Genomic DNA, 19,592 nt, shown 5'->3' with positions numbered 1-19,592 from the left:
ATTCTTTGAAGCTCCCTGAAATGCATCTGATCCCTAACAAGCCAAGTCAAAGGCTTCTCCCTTACCAGAGAACTGGGAAGCAATGGAAAGGGGCAAACCAGAAAGTTACAACTAAAGCAAGACAGAGAAAGTTGCCCTGGCTCTCGGCTCTAAGCAGCATTGTCACCAGGCACAGAAATACACGTGTTGTTATGTCCTATAGCATTTCCTGTGTTTGTGGGGAAAGGGGAACAGCTCTGGAAATATTCAGTAAGGTTCAGTACAGCTTAGGCAAGTTAAGTTATGGCAGAGGCTTTCAATGTGTGGTCTGTGAAATCAGGAAATAGCTCTGCAAATGAGGAGAGTGATCTTAATGATGTTAGGAGGCTGCAGCTTATCCTCAGGTCTGAACTTCCACTGGGCAAGCAGGTGACACTCTGCAAAGCAGCATCCATGGCTGGGGAGAGGCTCTTACAGGGCACCTGGACACTCCAACAGCTGTGAAATAACATCAGTAGGGCCTGCATGAATATGGTCAGCAAGGAAAAGCAGCTCTGTGTTTGCTGTGTGGGGCCAAGAACACAGACAGCAGCTTGTGCTTTACAGGTAACTTCTCTCCTGTCCATTCATACCTTAACTGGCTCTCAGCTTACATCTGCCCCTGGCAGCTTCCTCTGCCTGTGCAGTTGCACCATTGCAATAAAAATGGTGCAGTTTTAAAACTGCTGACTTTGCAATCTGTGCAGGATCCCTCTGACCAGGCAGCTCTGTGTCAATGGATAAATGGACTCACAGCACATATGCAGACTTCATAAAAAGCTTCAAAAGGTTTCTGGGTAAGGAAAAAAAGCAAACTAGGAAAACCTGAATATATGATACTTTTATTCATACATCAATTTCAATTTGCCATATCAGATTATGTTGCACCTGGATGTTTGATGTTGTCAAGGATGATTTAAATTGGAGTACAGCTTATCTGTTAACACAAACCCTCACATTCCCTCAGACTCTCCAGTGCAAAGATCATATCTTTGGCTTTCATGAAGTGCCTGGAGAAGAGCCCTAAAAAGCAATGAAAAATGTATTATCTCTGGAAACAGTGATGTCATGCATTAAGTGAAATAGCATTGAATATATAAAGAAAAATTCTCTATTTTTGAGGACAAGATAATAAAAGCAAATAAAAACAGGATAGTTCCATTTTCCCCCACAATTGCAACCCGTACTCTGAAGCTATATTTCATCTAAGCTGATGTCATGTTCAAACAATGGGCAAAAATTTTCAGTGTCAGAAAGTGAAACTGCAATTTTTAGACATTAGATTAAAAAACTGATACTGTAGAAAAAAACTGATACTGTAGCTGATAAATCTATGATTAATTTTTTTGCTTGCTGTAAAAAAAATCTCTGCTTTAATCTGGTGATTCTAATTTTTAGAAACTGCTTTATTGTGCTTAAGTCATGTTGCTTGTGGAGACTAGGAGAAAAATCACATATTAATATTAATTGGTCTTTACAATTGTCATGTTTCGGATCTCTGAAAGTTTAATCCTCACTTTAAAAAACCTACTCTACCCCAAAATTCTCATCCTTGAGGCCAAAAAACAGAAATAATACAAGAACTCATAGAGCATGATATGAACATTAGCATATTTAAAATGTAAAAACTTTATCAGATGACCATAGCAGAAGCCATCAAAAGCAGAGCAGAACAAGCTGTGTGTAGTAGTAATTGAACAAACACTGGAAGCAGTTGTGACTTGTAGAAAATCCATAACAGCTGCTTTAGAACAGGTGAATCATACTGCTAGTCCAGATCCCATTGCTACTCTATCCCCATCCTGTGATTTTGCAGTATTTAAAACAACAAATTCTCAGCAGCCCCTTCAGAAGCTGCTGGACCTTCACCAGGAAACACAGGAATGTTGATGGTGCTTCCCAAAGAAAGAATTCCAGCACAAGAGTCTCAGACTCCTCTTGTCGCTCAAAAATGCTGCTGGCATCCCAAAAAGCAGCTTCTTGCACAAACAAGGAAAAGACAGACATGAAGTAGGATAGTGGCATATGAGGAGGAAGGAATGCTTTTTTGGCTTTCCATGTTTAATAGCAAGTTAATTGCATAAATCTGTTACACAATGCATCAATGAATAGTAGAATATTACATTATGGGAAAAAATTTAAGTTAAGGATATTTTCCTTAAGAATATGGCCACAATATCATATTCCAAAAGGTATTCATGTAGTCTGTAGGGTGAAAGCTCATAAAGTGGGAGGAATGTGTTTTGCTACTCTAGTAATGAGCTAAAAATGTCTCATGGGTACTTGAACAGACTCATGCAACTTTTGGTGAAATCAAGAGCAGAAAGGAAACAGAGATCACCCAACCACTCCTGGAAACTTCCTCATTTTCTTGATTTTTTGTCTTTTTTTCTTTTTTAATTTGAGTGAAATTTGTGTCTTTAGGAGAGGCCGTGGAAAGAATATGAAAGCATCAAAGTGTCCTGGTGATTCACACTAATCAGGACTCTGTTTGTGGCCACCTCAGAGATCACCCAACCACTCCTGGAAACTTCCTCATTTTCTTGATTTTTTGTCTTTTTTTCTTTTTTAATTTGAGTGAAATTTGTGTCTTTAGGAGAGGCCGTGGAAAGAATATGAAAGCATCAAGTGTCCTGGTGATTCACACTAATCAGGGACTCTGTCTTGTGGCCACCTCAAAGATGAGGGCTTAGGGCATCAGCCTCATATGAGAGGTCATCACACACTCACATGATATCCCCAAAATCTTCTCTAAAGCTGAATGCTTCTCTTCCCACAATTCTGCCTTGTAAAAATTGAGGCTGAACTCAAGAGGATTTAGGATTTACCACCCATGATTCTTGGTATAAGTTTTCCTGAGGCATTCATGAATTCTGGAATCTCAAGCAATTGTAGCCTTCTAGCCAGGACTATAATTATCTGGGAGAAATACCAGAGGTGTTTTTCACTTCCTGCAGTTACCTTCCAAGCAAATGAGTGCTTCCACTAAAAGCTTGTGGTAACACAAGAGCCCTGCTCAGCCCCTCCATTGGGGGATTGAAACTTACACAGGGAAGAGGCAAAGGGCAAATCGTGTGTGCTGCTCCTGCCTCTGAGCAGGAATCCTGGGGGCACAGACTGAGCACAGCACCCCTGGCAGGGGAATGTGGTGGGTTCAGGAGTGGGGGAAGAAAATTGAGCTTCTCACAAAACTGTCTGTTCGTAGCAAAAGGAGAACAGGGAAGAGCAGGCGAGGAGGAAGATCAGAGACAGGGGACAGACCCAGTGTCTGGCACTCAGAGCATTACCCTTTACACAGAGGGGTGCTGCCAGGGAGCTCCTGCAGGGGGAGGCTGAAGGTGTGCACAGAGTGAGCGTGTGCACAGAGTGAAAGTGTGCACAGAGTGAAGTTTTGCACAAAGTGAAGGTGTGCACAGAGTGAAGGTGTGCACAGAGTGAGGGTGTGCACAGAGTGAAGTTTTGCACAGAGTGAGCGTGTGCACAGAGTGAAAGTGTGCACAGAGTGAAGTTTTGCACAAAAGTGAAGGTGTGCACAGAGTGAAGGTGTGCACAGAGTGAGGGTGTGCACAGAGTGAAGTTTTGCACAAAGTGAAGGTGTGCACAGAGTGAAGGTGTGCACAGAGTGAAGGTTTGCACAGAGTGAAAGTGTGCACAGAGTGAGGGTGTGCACAGAGTGAAGTTTTGCACAAAGTGAAGGTGTGCACAGAGTGAAGGTGTGCACTGAGTGAAGGTTTGCAGAGTGAAGGTTTGCACAGAGTGAGGGTGTGTACAGAGTGAAGGTTTGCACAGAGTGAAGGTGTGCACAGAGTGAAGGTTTGCACAGAGCAGGCTCTTAGCAAGCCAAGAATTGTGAATGCACTTTGTTTTATGTCAGCATGGAGGGAGGGCTGCAGCTGAGGTTGTGTTGCCATGGAAGCACAGAAAAAAACAGAGCAAAGCAGCTGTCCTGTGAGACTGGCTGTTGTTTATTTGAGGTGCTGGCCAGCAGACTCTGCTCTGTTGCACTCACACAGCAGTGCAGCTGCTAGCACTGCATTTCAGGAATACTCAGAACTCCATAAGGACCTCCTGGGTCCTTCTCAGTCCAGTTTACACTACTCATACGTGTGGGAGATATTATGGTTTTGGATCTTATTATTTAAGTAACATCTGGAAATTAATTTATTGACTTACTGTACCTATTTAAAGCAATTGTGGCAATTGAATGTACTTTGAGAACTCTTGAGAGTTCTCACTTCTGAAAAGCCATATACAAAGCTCCTCACTGGAAGAAAGTCACATTTTGGCAGAGTTATCAATTGGTTAGTGGCTTTGTTTCATCATAGAAAATGGGGCCAGAGACCTGAGATATAAAGGAAGAGTTTTAATAGCAAAGCAAAATGAAAGCTGGGAATTGCCTCAACCCACTGGGAACTGCAGTGTGAGGACTGCAATTTTTTTACAGTGCAATCAAACATAGCAAGTTCTATACTTCTATTCCTTACTATGTTTTCTTTAGTCATTGTATTTTCAGTTACTTCAAGGCCTATTAGTTTATTTTCCTTGCAGATTAATTTGTTTCAGCTCTATGTCTTGCTTAGTTAGACACAGGGTATTTTTAAACATCACTTTTGGGGATTCCTAATCTTTGCATTGCTGTGAATGAACCCATTTAAAGATGGACAAACAGACCCCTACCACTAGATGAATCCTCTAAACACATTTCCACTTGTGCTATTTCTTTCACTTCCATACATATCTATGGACCATTACTGCTCCTGACAAGGGAAATGCATCCACTACCACACCAAAAGGGTACTAAATGCATTTCTGTAGATTATTACTTTCTTTTCTTATATGAAAAAGGAAGTTACTGGAGTTACTGGTTATAGTGGAGTTAACTGTATGTTCCTTTATTCATCATTGTAATACGCACGATAAATAACTGCAGCTATCATGAGGTGTGTATCTGATTGACAAATAGCCATCTTTGAATGCAATAATGCACACATTTCCTAAATAAGGCAGAGGTAGAGATAAACATTTTACATTTGAGTACAGAGTGACCAGAATGAAGAGATTAAACAGCCCAGCTGCATTAACTTGCCTTTCATAGACCTTTTAAATCATTATACTTTTGTCAGTATCAATTTTCAGCAAATCACCATTTTATTTAAACTGAAAGGATCTGTACAAATAAAAGAAAGAAAAATTACTTTTCTGGAAGCTGAATTGTCATCCCTGCAGATGACAACAAGTGCTACACTCAGTAGCTTCTTCTCTTCTTCCTATTCTTTTTGATTCTTGCACAATTTTCCTCTTAAAATTGCCTCTGACATAAGCTTAACTCACGGTAATAGTTGTGGTTTATGCTTTGACAAGATGCAAGATTAAGATAAATAAGTTTTTAGATCTTGTTTTCTAATTTCCAGATTACTGGTCTTAAGATAAATTCTGAAGAAGTCTGTGAAGAGCAACAAAAAATTAAGAAAAAGGTAAACTAAACAAGCATTAGAATAAGAGTCTTCTTTCACATAGCACTAACACAAATGGATACAGCAGAAATTAAACTGACATAAGATAAGAGGCTTTTTTTCAGGACCCTAAGGGAGTCTAATCAATTTATTTCCAAAAGTGGGATAGAAGCATCACTGTCAGATATTTGGCTAGAAATCAAGATCTTCAAAAGACATTAATGGGCAAAAAGGTAACATCTGACAATACTGCAGACATATAAACTTTGGGCTCCTTAATTTAAGAATTCCTGAGGACATACTGAGAGTAGACAAATTATGGCCTGCAAAAAGGAATCTGAAGTAAGCCCCAAAGATTAATCATACCAGAAATAGATTATCAGCAATTTCCTTTCCATGTAGTAAGAGCTAGCAGCAGTCTGAAAAATGAGCAGTAAGGCTCAGAAAATACATTGCAGGATTTGCTCTGACCTGCTGGGGCTGCTGTAGGATCTAAGCCATCAGCATTGCGTGTAGGTACATGAAATCATTACTGGATAGAGGCACACAGACTCCTCATTTCCATTTATTACTTTTTCTGCCAAGGTCATGAAAAAGTACCTGATGAATGTGCAATATTCCAGATGATGCTACAACTGACAGAGCAGGCCACATGCAAGACTTCATTTATTATTGCTGACAGACTGATGCTCTTTTCTCAATTTGGGTTGGTACTAATTTTTATGCTATTCTATCTTTAATTAGCAGTGCTGCCAGTGCTGTCTCCTACAGCAGAAAATGGTCCATCATCTTCAGGAATTTACCATAGGTAAGTCAGAAAACTTAAAACCATGTTCTTTCTTTTTCCCACAAAAATATATCAGAAGGGGAGAAAGTTATTAACGGAACAATATGCAGTTCTCCTGAGACAAAGAGCTTTCTAAAAGAATGATATTTATAAATAAAATCTACTGTACTATGCTAAGTAGATCTGGTCAAGTACAGACCCTTTCCAAACATATATCTATATTCTCTAAGGAGAGTAGATTTGGGGGTAGAAATTCCAAACCCAAGCTATTTCAGAACTCTGATGGAGGTACTGTGGGTTTCAGCAATATCCTTTCTAAAAGGAGCATGGAACAAGGACCATGGAATATTTCAGGTTTCAACAGATATAACTCTATTTTAACATATATAATGTCTAAATAATCCTGTTGTTTCAACTATAGATAGCTCCGATTCCAGCTCTCTCTGTTAAAAATTTTTAGGGCAATCAAACACAGAGATTATATAAAAGATGATCCCTTGAGTCCTACAAAGTCAGCATGACTGCAAAGCAAAATTCAGAATGATAGTCAAGGAGAGAACATAATGCAAATGACAATTGTAAGTGTCAGAACATTTCAGTAGTTGTTATCTCTACATATTGGTATAATGATAGTAAAGAACGCCCTCAGATAAAATCACTGTGAATGTAGTTTCTGTTTCAGAAAAATGAGATAAAAAAATACAAATAAGTATCACTACTGTATTCTTTAAAGGATGAAGAAAAAGGGATAAATACCCAATGACTCTTACTTCATTTATTCCACAGCATTGCTTCTAGGCCAAGATGGTATGCAAGATAATTGCAAGGAAACTGGCTGACTACTCAGAAAAAATAAATCCTCTAACATCATCTGAGTGTTATGAATGTGTAATTCCTCTCAGTCTGATTCTTCAGCACACCTACAGCATTTTTGGCAGACTCTGGAACTACAGACCAGCTGAGGAAACAGCCTTGAGCAGTGTCAATTGTAACATTTTTTTAAATTGTGAAAAATTTTAAATATTATCCAAGTCTAGTACTGAGTGAAGCCATACAAATCCACTGCATGACTTCCCTTCTCTTTCTCACCCTGTACATGGGACACAGATTCCTAGTGACAAATCCAGAGTCACAGCACATCTTTCAGCAGAGTAAGAACCAAAGGGAACTTCTCCTCAACCTCCTTAAACAATGGTCAATTCTTTTTTAGCAAGGCAACAAAACTGCACTTTCAAAAGCACTTAGCCTTGAGCATCCCTGGACACCCTGCTCTGCACCTGGAGCTGGAAGGTGTTTGCTGTTCCAAAATGCATTCTTTCCAGGCTTTAAATTTCAAGATGATGTGAACAGTGATAAAAGATAAGAATGAATCTGTGAGTAACTGACAACTACTAACCTTGCACCTGCAAGACATACATGAACATACAAACATGAACACAGAATTGAAATATATGCTATATATTCCCTCATGTGAAATATTTCCCAGTCCATTCTCACCCCTCTCCAGGATCCAGACATGGTTAGGCAACAGAATCAAGGAAAGATGAGACATTCACAGATTGCTGTGGGAAAATTAACTTACATTACATTTTCCTAGCTAAACTATCAATGATCTTTCTAGTTACATGCACAATTCCTGGACCATTTTTATATTTAGCTTGTCTGCTTTATGGCAGGAATTCTTCTCTGGATTCCAGTGATAATGACATAGCATCTCATGGGGTTATTGGCATCCTTGCCTCTGAGCACAGCCCTGAATGAGCAGACTGCCAAGGTGTCTGACAAGAATAACTAAGCAGGAGATGGTTTGAGTGCCACAGATGTCACTGTTTGGAAGTTCCTAAATTTCCACTTCTGTGTCTCTCAGTTCCATGACCTGTGAGCTGCTTTCTGCAGTGCTGAAAGCCACAGAGGAGCAGTGTGGAGGTGGCTGGGAGAAGACATTCACATTCTTCATGTGTGCAGTTCTATACTCAGGGCATGCACAGCAAAGCTACAGTTTCATTATAAACTTGAATCAAAACCAACAAAATTTACAAAGGAGTCATTCCTCTGCCTTTAAGGATCCTTGTGTTAGGAACAATCCTTTAAAAAGTATAAAATTCATCTTTCCAGATCTGATGAGAGTCAGCTGGTCCAATAAACAAGAAACTCAAAGTATTCAGTTTTATGTGTTTACATAGTCCCCATCTTGATGGGCACAACCACAATAAGAACGATTCTAATAAAGTCTCCCTCAGCCCAGTTACTTCACAATGTCTGTTTCTTACAGTTACACAGTAAGGGGATACATGTTGTAAAGTGCAATTATCTCCAACAGTTTGTCAGGTGCCTACAGCTGTAAAAGAGAAAAGCTGTTTGGTCTTATCAGGTCATTTGAGTGACCTCTCTGAAATCAGACTGCTGCACTCAGACTGGAAACAAACACCAAAATGCATAATTCCTGATAATATCCATACACACACTAGCTCAGTAAGATAGTGGGAAAGGCAAATGGGAAATGAAAGGGTGAAAGTATTCAACATCAGTAGAGATGTGCAGATGTTTACATGTATTTCACACCAGTGAGGAAGCCTCAAAGCGAAGACTGATTTTCCAGACCACTAATTCTAAAATATTACTAGTTGTTTTATAAGCTGGACAAAAATATTTTATCAACATTTTGTTTGCTAAAAGTGCTAAGCTGGATCAAAGACACCTCTCAGAGATGGATATGGTTCACAAATGAAGCACATTCCCAAATTCAGTAAGGGAAACATATTCTCCATGCTGTACAGTCACTTTTTATGATTATAGCCAGATTATTTTTTCTACAATGCAGATCATAAAATTTTCTTTATTAAAAATACTCATCACTACTGACATCTTCTCAAAGCCTTTGATATGAACTAAATGTAATAAAATGTTCCTTTAGATGTAATTCTGCACACTAAGTAAAAGTTTGTCTTTTAAATGTTGTAGTTTGAACTATTTTCCTCTGGTAAATTCAGCTGACAATTTCCCACTGCCCAAGCTGTTTTCAGGCAAGAATAACTAGCCAAAAAAAAGTATTCAGTGTCAGGTACATAGAATATACATGTACAGATGTTGCTGCCATGCAGCTGTGTAAAAGTATTTTCAAATAATTTCAAAAATTTTTGTTTCTCAAGCTCAGGAAAACTCAAGTTTGTTGATTGTTTCAAGCACCGTTTCCTGACAGTACTCAGTTCAAATGTCCTTTCTTTTCTTTTTCTTGCTCCTAGATTAAATGCTTTTTGCACAGTCTTTTGGGCTTTTTGTGCTCCTTCTTTTACTTTTTTTTATTTTCCTGCTCCCCTTTCACAAGCTTTTACTTGCAAGTTAACCTGGACTCACTCATTGTCCATTAGTGTGTTATACACTCATGCCTGTGTCTGCTCTTGAGAATCATATTTTTTCAGATATTTTATAAATTTTCCTGCATTTACATTAAGTGATGGGATATGTTCACATCCAATCTTTAACAAAATATTACTGCTGAAATAATGAGCTGAATGCATACAATTGCAGGTCATCCTGAGGTTCTGGGTTCTTCTTGGTTCCTAAAAAGTCAATTTGTTCTTAAATTTCATGATACTTTGCCTGTCAAACAGCCAGCAGTAAAGAATAATTTGCTCTGTACAGACAGGAGGGCTTCTTATCTGGAACACACCTCACAAATATGCTCAGATATTATGTTGCATGATCATATATTCTTGCTCATAAAGTTACAGTGTCAAAGTACTTTTCAGCAGTATATAAATTACATGTGAAAGCTTTGGTAGAAATATTAACATTCCTGAGCTAATCAGTGGGAAGTGAGGAAGTGTTAAAACCAAGACTTGTTCTTGCAGCCAACAAAGAGCATTGCACTGACAGGACAATAATTTCTCGAGATATGTTACCACATAACACTGCAGTTCAAATAACTGGGTTTACACTTCCACAGCCCAGCTCCAGCAGTTCCCTCCGAGTTTTCCATCACCATCTCCTTTCACTGCAAAGGCTGCTCCACCTATTTTCTGGTTCCCCAATCAATGTTCAAGCAGATTTATCTCATGTATGTCACCCTATCCTAAGGGATCTCCTGTAGGTCCACAACAGTGTGAAAAAAAACCATGGCCTCCACAGCAGTTCATGTGTGTGACATGAAAACTAAATTAAATATCAGGTACATGAAAAATATATATTTTTTGCATATTTTACTATAATCAAATGAAAACACACTGACACTTTCCATATGACTGAAAATAGTCACACTAGTAAAGACATTTCTTTCAGTGAAATAAGAATATTCCACTTCTGACATGGTTACCAAGGACTATTTTGAGTATAGTCACCTAATTTGCCACTTGTTTTAAGATTGCATAAGTTAAAAGCTGTATTTTGAGCTACTGAAAATCCTAAATATCTCTATCACAAATTAGGTGAAAGTGTCTGGAAAACTGCTGTTCTTTGGGGAGACAGATGTTCTTCATACAAAATAAAGTAAAATAAAGTAAAATATTTAAAAAAATAAAGTAAAATACAAAAGTGTTGTATTTTACCAGTTAAGGTATATTCGGAAATATGTTAGAAGCCTGCTTTCTTCTGTGGATTTTGGACAGACATTGCACAAAGGGCTAGATGAGACTAGTTCATTTGATCTGGATTGTGATGATTCGATTCTACCAGAAAGTTAGAGGTTACTGTGTGTGTAAGGAGGTGCTTTGAACATTTTCTGTAGAGCAGTGAAGGAGAGTGGCAGCTGAGTTGTCTGCCCAAGCTGGGGTGTCTGAAAGCCTGTGCACAGGGAAGTCATCCTTCCTTCCTTCCTTCACTTTCCAGCAAGGACCTAGTCACCCTCAGAGAACCACATGTTCCAGCCTGGGACTGGTCAGATAGAGTCAGATAAGGTGAATCTCGTTTTTCCCAGCAATTGTGTGTTTCCATGTAACTTCATAACAACCAAACCACCACCCATCATGCAGAAGTAGGGGCTTATTTAACAGAACATGTGTGGGAGCTCAATAACTAATGCCAGATGATTATCTGAGTGATTATCTGATCATTTAGCTCTTACCTCAGTCAGCAACTTCCAAATACTTGGGAAATAAATCCTCAGGAGGCCCCTTTCAGAAGGCTCCTTCTTGCTGCAGTACAAGCAAATTCAAAGTTCTTCAGAGTGTACATCTCTACTTTCAGCTTTTATTGTACAATGGATTTATGCAGGGATTTCCTTCAGCTGTGCATTGCTGACTGTATAATATTCTCTTTAAGTATGTTGCTTAAGTGCTTGACTCTGCATAACTAATTTGCTTAATTTAACTTCAAAGCCAAAATGATGTGACTGAAAAGCTCAATATGTGTTTTTAATTTGCATTTCAACAGAAGAAAATGATTCCTATACTGCTCCAGGGTTTTACATAAGTGGAACTTTTCAACAACAGAATTTCAACAGGCTTTTATCACCAAAACCAAGGGTAGGACCTACATTGCCCATGGTGACTAACAAGCTTTAGCTCTCTTTCCTTGGCAGTAGATTTTTTATAATACCTCACAGGCTTATTACACTTACAATCAATTGCCTTTTCTCTTTACCCACAGTACTAAGATTCAAGACACCTTGAGTATTGCAGGATTGGAGATCAAGAAAGTGCTTCAGTGCTGCAAATAGTCACTTCTATTTATTGTCAAGAAAAGGCTTGATGAATTTAGAGCTATGATTGTATCAGACGGCACCCTGTATCAACCACCTTGACTATGATTCACTTACTCCAGCTTCTTTTCCAGCCACAGCTAAATGTAGTTTGTCCACAGAAATCTAGCAGAGTCAAACCCACAACCCAAAGCATGTGGAGCCATCACCAGATAGAACCAGGTACCAGGTAGCAACTTTCACTCACCTCTTTTCAGAAAAACTTCTACACATTAAAGAATGGTCTCCTCACAGAATGGCTATGGAATGTACAAGTTCTTGTGCAATGTTGTACAACCTGCCTACAAGTTCCTTCAATTAGGATAACTGTTGTGCATGATATAAAAAATGATTAAAAAATATCTAAACCCAATATTTTTAAGGTAGGAAGAATGGTCTGTTAACAGCCTTTTGGGTAGGCAAGTCCCTCTAACATTTCTGGGATACCAAAACAAGGCCTGGCAATACATATAAGACAAATATTCAGGAATATATTCAGGAACCTGCAAGAGCTAAAAGAAATAGAGTTTTATGTTTCAGAATAATACAGCAGAATCTAACCACTGTGGAGATGAAAAACAATAGAAACAGAAAAGACAAAGAAGTGTCTCAAGTCCCATTTTACGAAGTTAGAGAACAGATGACTGCACAGATGAGAAAAAGAGTGAGAGGCATTTTTTGGTTTGTTTTTTTCCAAGAAATGTAGTCTCACAATAGACACAGTATAGTTTATGTTTTTGTCTCAGGAGGTTGGCCATACAGCCAGCTCTGAAAAACCATGCAGTAAGGCCAAGTTTCTCCCTGAGATGAACATACTAAATTCCGATTGAGAAGACAAGCCATAATACATCCCAGAGTAGAATCTGATCCTTTTCCGTTCTCTGGTTTCCTGGTTGCTATTAATGGGTGGACTACAACCAGAACACCATTTACTACTTGTCAAAGTTCCCTACTTACATGCCAAACTTATGTGGAATTAATACATTTCAATGATAATACTTCATTTATCTTTAAAAGTTTGCTACAAATTAATTCCTAATTTGGTGAAACAAGTGCACAAAAGATACAAATACACAGGCATCCTTAACGAACATCATAACACAATATCTCAAGAAATGAGCATTGCACAAAATCTTTAATGTATTTGAACTGGTTTCCATTAATTTTTATATCCCCAGCTCAGTAATGCTATGAACACACTCCTTCCTGTTCTGGTGCTTGAGAGAGGGTAAATGCTGCCTTGAGACCTGTATTTTACTGCAGAGACACAGAAACAGAGACATTTGTGATATGAAACATGTGCTCAAGTGCTCAGAATTAGCATGGAACACAGTTATCCGTGGCTGAGGGGAGCAGTGTCCCCCTCTGCTGCAATCACAAAGCCCATTCAGAGCTGTGACTGTGACAGGCTGAGTGTGCCCCAACAGAACAGGGGGAAGCCAGGATTAACACAGCCATATATCCAGTTTTATGTATATCACTGCTCACAGTTTCACATCTGATGTAGCATCCTCCTCAGAAAGCCCAGTGTGTGCAAAGCAATTCTGTCTACAGCTAATGGGCTTGGGTCAGGTTCAGCCTGAATGTGTCACTGAGCTGGTAGCACGCAGGCACTGTGGGCAAACATCCACCATCCAGCCTGGCAGAGCATGGACGATGTGTCCTGGTTTCATTCATCACCTGCAGGACATTCCCCCTGTGCTCTGGACACACTGTCTCCATGTATCCTGAAGGAAAGGTAAGGTATGTGTTTGCTTTTATTCGGGAATAAGAAGACTGGCAGTGTTGTAGGCTTTAGAACAATCATACTCAAACACATCATTTTATTGGCACATGTTTAAAAGCAAAATACTCTACTCTGCTGTCATTGTTCAGAAAGGAAAATTAATCTAAAACTCTGTTACAATCTCAGTTTTTGACAATTTTGGCATGATTCACCATTTGCTAGCTATAGTATTTTCTTACTATAAAAATAATTTAGATGCTAAGAATTATAATCTAAAAAAGACAAGTTGATTTCAATTTTAAAAAAGCAGACATAACATTTTGATAGCACCATGAGAGGAATAAAATCGTGTAAATATCAGTGTGTACAGAATTTAGACACAATGGAACAGCATTTAAGCAACCATGCCATTATCTACTCTTAGACCAAAGTATGGACTTTTGTAACCACATAACATGGGTAATTTTCTCATGTAGTGTTTCTGCAACCACAGAAGAAACAAATCCTACAACCAGGTTCTAAGCACACAAAATTTCAAAGCTTCAGTCCAAGACCTTGAGAAAAATGGTGTACTTCCTTTTGCTAGACTAGATATGGGCCTGAACATCCCTTTGCTCTGAATTCAGACCAGTTTCAATGTCCATTTTCATAAGTTGCCTGGTCACAATTTCAAATTTTGATTTCTGTTTATAATATGATAGCATAGACTCAGTTCTGCTGTCAGAGGCAATTCCAATATGAATAAAAAGTTATTTTTAAGAACTGTCTACAAATCTGGATGCTAGCCTGTTGAGCTGCAAAATATTTTTCCACTCTTTTGCAGCCCTTCAGGTCTGTCAAGAAATAATCCACTCAAATATAGGCAATAAAGTAGGAGCACATTTACAAACACAGTTTCATAATGTGGAGCATATATTCAACATACGTAATCCAAATTTAGTAGAAAGATTTCCTCAATTCGACAATTGTAATGTTATTACTTTGATGTTATAAAAAGCCTCCAAGTTTTCAATGGCAACAGTTACTATACAAACTCATTTTTGCAAGGACTAGATTTGTAGTTGTAATAATCCTCTTGACAGATTAATGGTAATTTTCAAAGCTGAAGAAACAACACTCTTTATTCTTTTTACTCTTAATTTGAACAAAAGATTTTTAAAAGGAAAAAAAAGTATTTAGATTAGCATCTCTCAATTTCAAGGGTATTTTATTACAGCTGGCACCTTTAGGAAAACCCTAAATATGCATTTTTGAGAGTGATGTAGAAGAAATCATATAATAGTAATAATTTCCCCTTTATCAATAAAGGAAAAATGTTTTTCCACTTGTTCTCAGTCTCTGTTACATCTAAGCTACCCCCAAGTGCCTCTCCAAAATGAAATTAGTAACAAAGTTGTATCAATTTAAAGTCTGTAAACCCACAAAATTATATGCACATCTATCTTTTTGCTCACTAAGGGAGCCACGGGAAAAGAAACCCCAGATTAATAAATAAATACATTTAAAACTGTAGTCGTGGTTAATTAAGAATTTCTATTTTTCTATATCATGAGAATGTTTTGTCCAGTTTTGGTACTGTGGAAGCAAAGTGTAAAATTTCACAGTTTTCATGCTTCTGGCCGTCTTCTTTGCATCATTTACTAATGGAGCAGAGGGAGTCCCATTTCAAAACAAACAAAACAAAACTTTGCAAACAAAACTGTCCCTCTCAGACCTGGCTCTATGTATCAATACCTCACAGGAAAAAAGCATTCAAGATTCTTGTAAAACAACAACACAATAGAGCTGTTCTGAGATGAAAAATGAGCAGATGGAGATGGAAGTGCTCAGTCCAAAGCTGCAAACAGAAAAATGCTCATCAAATTACAGTCCAAAAGTTAGAAACCTCCTATAAGCCTGAAGGGGTTCTAGTCAGGATTTGGGGCATTCTTAATTCCTACAGTATGAATGTAAGAAGGTTGAAAAGAGAATATGACCTGCCTCCAGTGTTTACCTCATTTAGTGAACTAAAGCCCAATTCCAAAATCCTGCCAACTTTTGGATTTCTGTATCCTTTAAGAAGAGCATTTCACTGACAAAATTTGGACAAGAAAAATTTTTGCTAGGTTTGAACACCTTGGATTTCTTGTGGTCTAGAATAGACCATACCAAGGTGCTGTCTTTTGCTAAAGACAAGTGACAGGGCACCTCAAATGTGTTGTGTTTGTGTGCATTGAGGTATCTCTTTTCATCCATAGGTATATGTAAATATATGTAAAGGAGTAGCTGGAGGGCATGGAGGCTTCTCTTGGAACAGGTGACGGAACAGTAGGGAGATACCACACTGAAGCAAGCTGATTGTCTCCTGTGAAAAGGCAAGTGACCCTGGTGGCTGGTGAAAGCACAGCCTGTGCCACAACGCCCTGATCAACAAACCAGTGGCCAGCAAGGCAGGTAGGAGGTTGGACAGAGGTGTCTCAAGGAGTTGTGATGAGTAGTGCACAGTCCCACTGGCAGGCGGTAACCAGTGGCATCCCTCCCATCCATCCATCCATCCATCCATCCATCCATCCATCCATCCATCCATCCATCCATCCATCCATCCATCCATCCATCCGTCTATCTATCTATCTATCTATCTATCTATCTATCTATCTATCTATCTATCTATCTATCTGTCTCTAGAAACACACACCTTATATCCAAGGTCTGAGAAAGGATGGCATGAGAAGAGGTAGGTTTCTTCCATAATAAAATTTGGGGATTATTATTAGTACTAGTAATAAAAATTTTCTCTGAAGATATGCAAAAGTGATATTCAGTTGTTCCCTAGGTTCCCATTTTAATTTTTCCTTCTTTCTCTGAAACAAATCTACTGTAATTGAAAGGAATCATTTATGATTTACACATCTTATCAGCAGGGTGTTGTGGGAGAAGAGATTAGTGAGTTTTATTGCTGTGTTTCTTATGAAAGAATGAGACAAGAGAAATAATAACCCAGAGTTTTCTCAGCAATAGAGAAGGAGATAATCTTCAGGGTGACCTATCTGGGGATTCTGAAACATGTAGTAGAGGAGAGTGCCCTTCTGAGCTGTGGAGTGCCAGACATAATGCAATTTCTTTATTAAAGTTATTTACATGCATTGGGATTTATGCTAGTTTTATTTAAGGCATTTACTCCTCACTGTTCTATGTGCTGTGCCATCTTTTGAGGGAAATAAATTCAAAAATATAAACAAATGTTTTATTGTCCAGATGAGAATTTTTCCAAGTTACCAAAACTTATTTCCACTTCTTCTCAAGTCATTACTAACAAAGCCACTGTCCCAGCAGGAAAAGAATGCATGTTTTTCAGAATCATACCAAAAAAATCACCAAGTTAAGTTATGTTAAATCAGAGAAGGAAGAGAAAAAAACATTAAGACGTACAAAGCAAGGCAATTTCTTCATCTTTCAGCAAAGAATGTAATTTAACAGTGATGCAGAGAGACAGTTTGGTGTCATCATGACTGTAAATGTTGGGTTAAGTTGCCTACTGAAGGCAATGCATCACTTCTTATCTTTGATATGTCTGTGACCACAACCTGTAAGTCAATAACAAACAATTAGAAAGTAGTACAGACTACTACTTTCTACTACTAATTGTTACTACCAGAAACAATTAGAAGGTAGTACAGACTGTATCTGCTGGTTTGTGCTGCCATCCCAACCCTACGTATCCAAACACCATGATCAGGCAGTACCAGCCCAAGAAAGGAATCCAGCCTCTGCATAACCTGCGTATCATCATTCCCAGCTTGTGGATATGTTTGTCATCAATTACTTCATCTTGGCACTTTGGTGCTGCCACCTTTTCACACGTCACTTTCCAGACTAGCACGAGCAGCAAACTTGAGGAATGGTCATGGTGAGATTTCTGCTGCTGGCCTGTCTGAAAAAACTTCAGATGCTGTAATTGCTGCAGTAAATGCTAACTTCAGGGCGTCTTCATACCTCTAACAACTTGTTCCCATCTTGGTTGCCCACACCATGTTTAAACTCAGAACAGTTGATGACTGCTGGCAGTTGATGGCACACTCCCTAAATATCAAACTTCCAAACTGAGCATGTACTGGAGGTCATCAGTGATTTAATTTTGTGTTTTGTTGAACATGAGGCTTGTTAGAAGAGACAAGGAGAATTTCATATTCTCAGTCCCTGCAGAAATCCTTCTCAGCCAGAAGTAGAGGTCAATTTAATCCTCAAAGGGAAAACAACAAAAATAAAAATATGTGAGAAAAGACGAAAAATTATTTCTTCTGATGAGACACTTCAGTAAATTAGTTGTTCAAAAATTCCATCATAACATTCCTGTATGGACCTGAGTCATTAAATCCATGCTCAGCCACTTGGTTCCTGTCACAGACCAGGGCTTAAAGGCTGAAGTGTCTGAGGAATGACCCAACACACAGGAACTGACCTACTCACTTCTACATCAAGAGGTCCATTCTAGGCAAATAAAACACAGGGAGTTATGAAAGAGAAAAAAGAATGCATTGTGTGCATGACAAAAGAGCACAGTTTTTGCTGAGAGATGTCTGGGATTTCTCTACTTTGTATTTCCTGCCATTTTTCTTCACATGGGGCTGTTTTATCAATTAGCAGCACATGTGTGAAATAAAGGTTCAATTAAATGGAGACAACCAGCACAATTATGCTCATTAAAACACAGAAAGATACTGGCATTTATTCAGTATTATAATCAGCCTCCAGAAAGCAATGAACGCTCTGTGACAGAAAGCCATGCAATTGTTTCTAAAGAAGAGATTTTCTCCAGAGACCACTATTGTTCAAGGCAGGAGATGTAACTTTGCTCTCTTTAACAGATTGCTGTGGAGAGACAGGGCACTGCCCATTGGTTTCCAATTCCAAGAGATGCAAACAAAAGTTGCCTCTCTGTACATTATTAACTGCTCAGACTTAAACATAAACAGCATTAATTTCAAGAACAGGAAAGTACATATCCTACATAAAGGTCAATGAGAAAGACAGCACTCTTTAAACACTGAAACAAAATGTTTTTAAAACTCTAAAGCTCTTGTTTCTTCCTTTTTCTCAGCAAGATGCACTGGGAAGTCAGAATTTCTGGTTCACAACTCATCTTTTTACTTTTAATCCTCCTTATCACAGATACTGCAGCTTGCATAGCCCACAGTGTCTACACAGCTTACACTGTCACCAGGGCCCCACCAATGCACTGGATGCCTCCCATAGGCCAGACTCTCCTTTTTAACAAACTGCATATTATGTGACTTATATCTAAGCTTAATAAACCTGTATCTTTTACTGTGATGGTATTGGAAAGGGAGGACAGCTTTCTGACAGACTCAGAATCATAAAGAAGGATTCATTAGCTACAAGTGCAATTTCAAACCATGGCATACCAATTTCTGCTATTTCTAGTGAGAGGATACAATTTTTTTCATTGTGCTGATTGAAATTAATGATAAAGATATTCAAATCCAAATTATTGAGCAAGTTAGATGATTGATTCAACTTTCTAAAAGGAGCAGTTCACCTGTTTCATTTCAGATCAGAACACTTCTGTCAAGATTTGATTAATGGACAAAGAACTCCTACTTTTGGGAATTTTTCCCAGAAAATGGTGATTATTCAACTCAGGTAGTGGTTGAGGAGCACAAATGTTGGGAACCACAGTCATAAAGGACAGAATTACTTGGAAATGTATAAATATACTTCAGATTTGCCCTTCACATACTCACAGAACCATAGTGTGAAAGCAGAATTGATGCTGCAAGAAATACAGTGGAAGCCGAAGTCTAAATAAACTTTTCCAGTCCTCAGTTTCATCTTGAAAGCTTCTGGAATCCATGCACTGCTTTTGCAACAACTTCTCACCTTCTGCCTGCAGGAGGTGGCATTTAGAAAACACTTGTTACAATGCGACTGACCCCA

The 19,592-nt window shown here is 38.6% G+C and overlaps 1 long non-coding RNA gene across 1 annotated transcript; it reads left to right on the top strand.

Moving 5' to 3' along the window:
* The first annotated feature begins 717 nt into the window (after positions 1-717).
* LOC135445845 (uncharacterized) lies at positions 718-6,279 on the top strand. Its single transcript, XR_010439613.1, has 3 exons — positions 718-815; positions 5,430-5,492; positions 6,216-6,279. It is a non-coding gene; the product is annotated as an uncharacterized LOC135445845 (long non-coding RNA).
* Positions 6,280-19,592: the final 13,313 nt, after the last annotated feature.

This window comes from Zonotrichia leucophrys, chromosome 1 (assembly GCF_028769735.1).
Source record: "Zonotrichia leucophrys gambelii isolate GWCS_2022_RI chromosome 1, RI_Zleu_2.0, whole genome shotgun sequence".
Classification (NCBI taxonomy): Eukaryota; Metazoa; Chordata; class Aves; order Passeriformes; family Passerellidae; genus Zonotrichia; species Zonotrichia leucophrys.
Note: the sequence above shows the minus strand (reverse complement) of the source record. Positions and strands in the feature narration are given on the sequence as shown.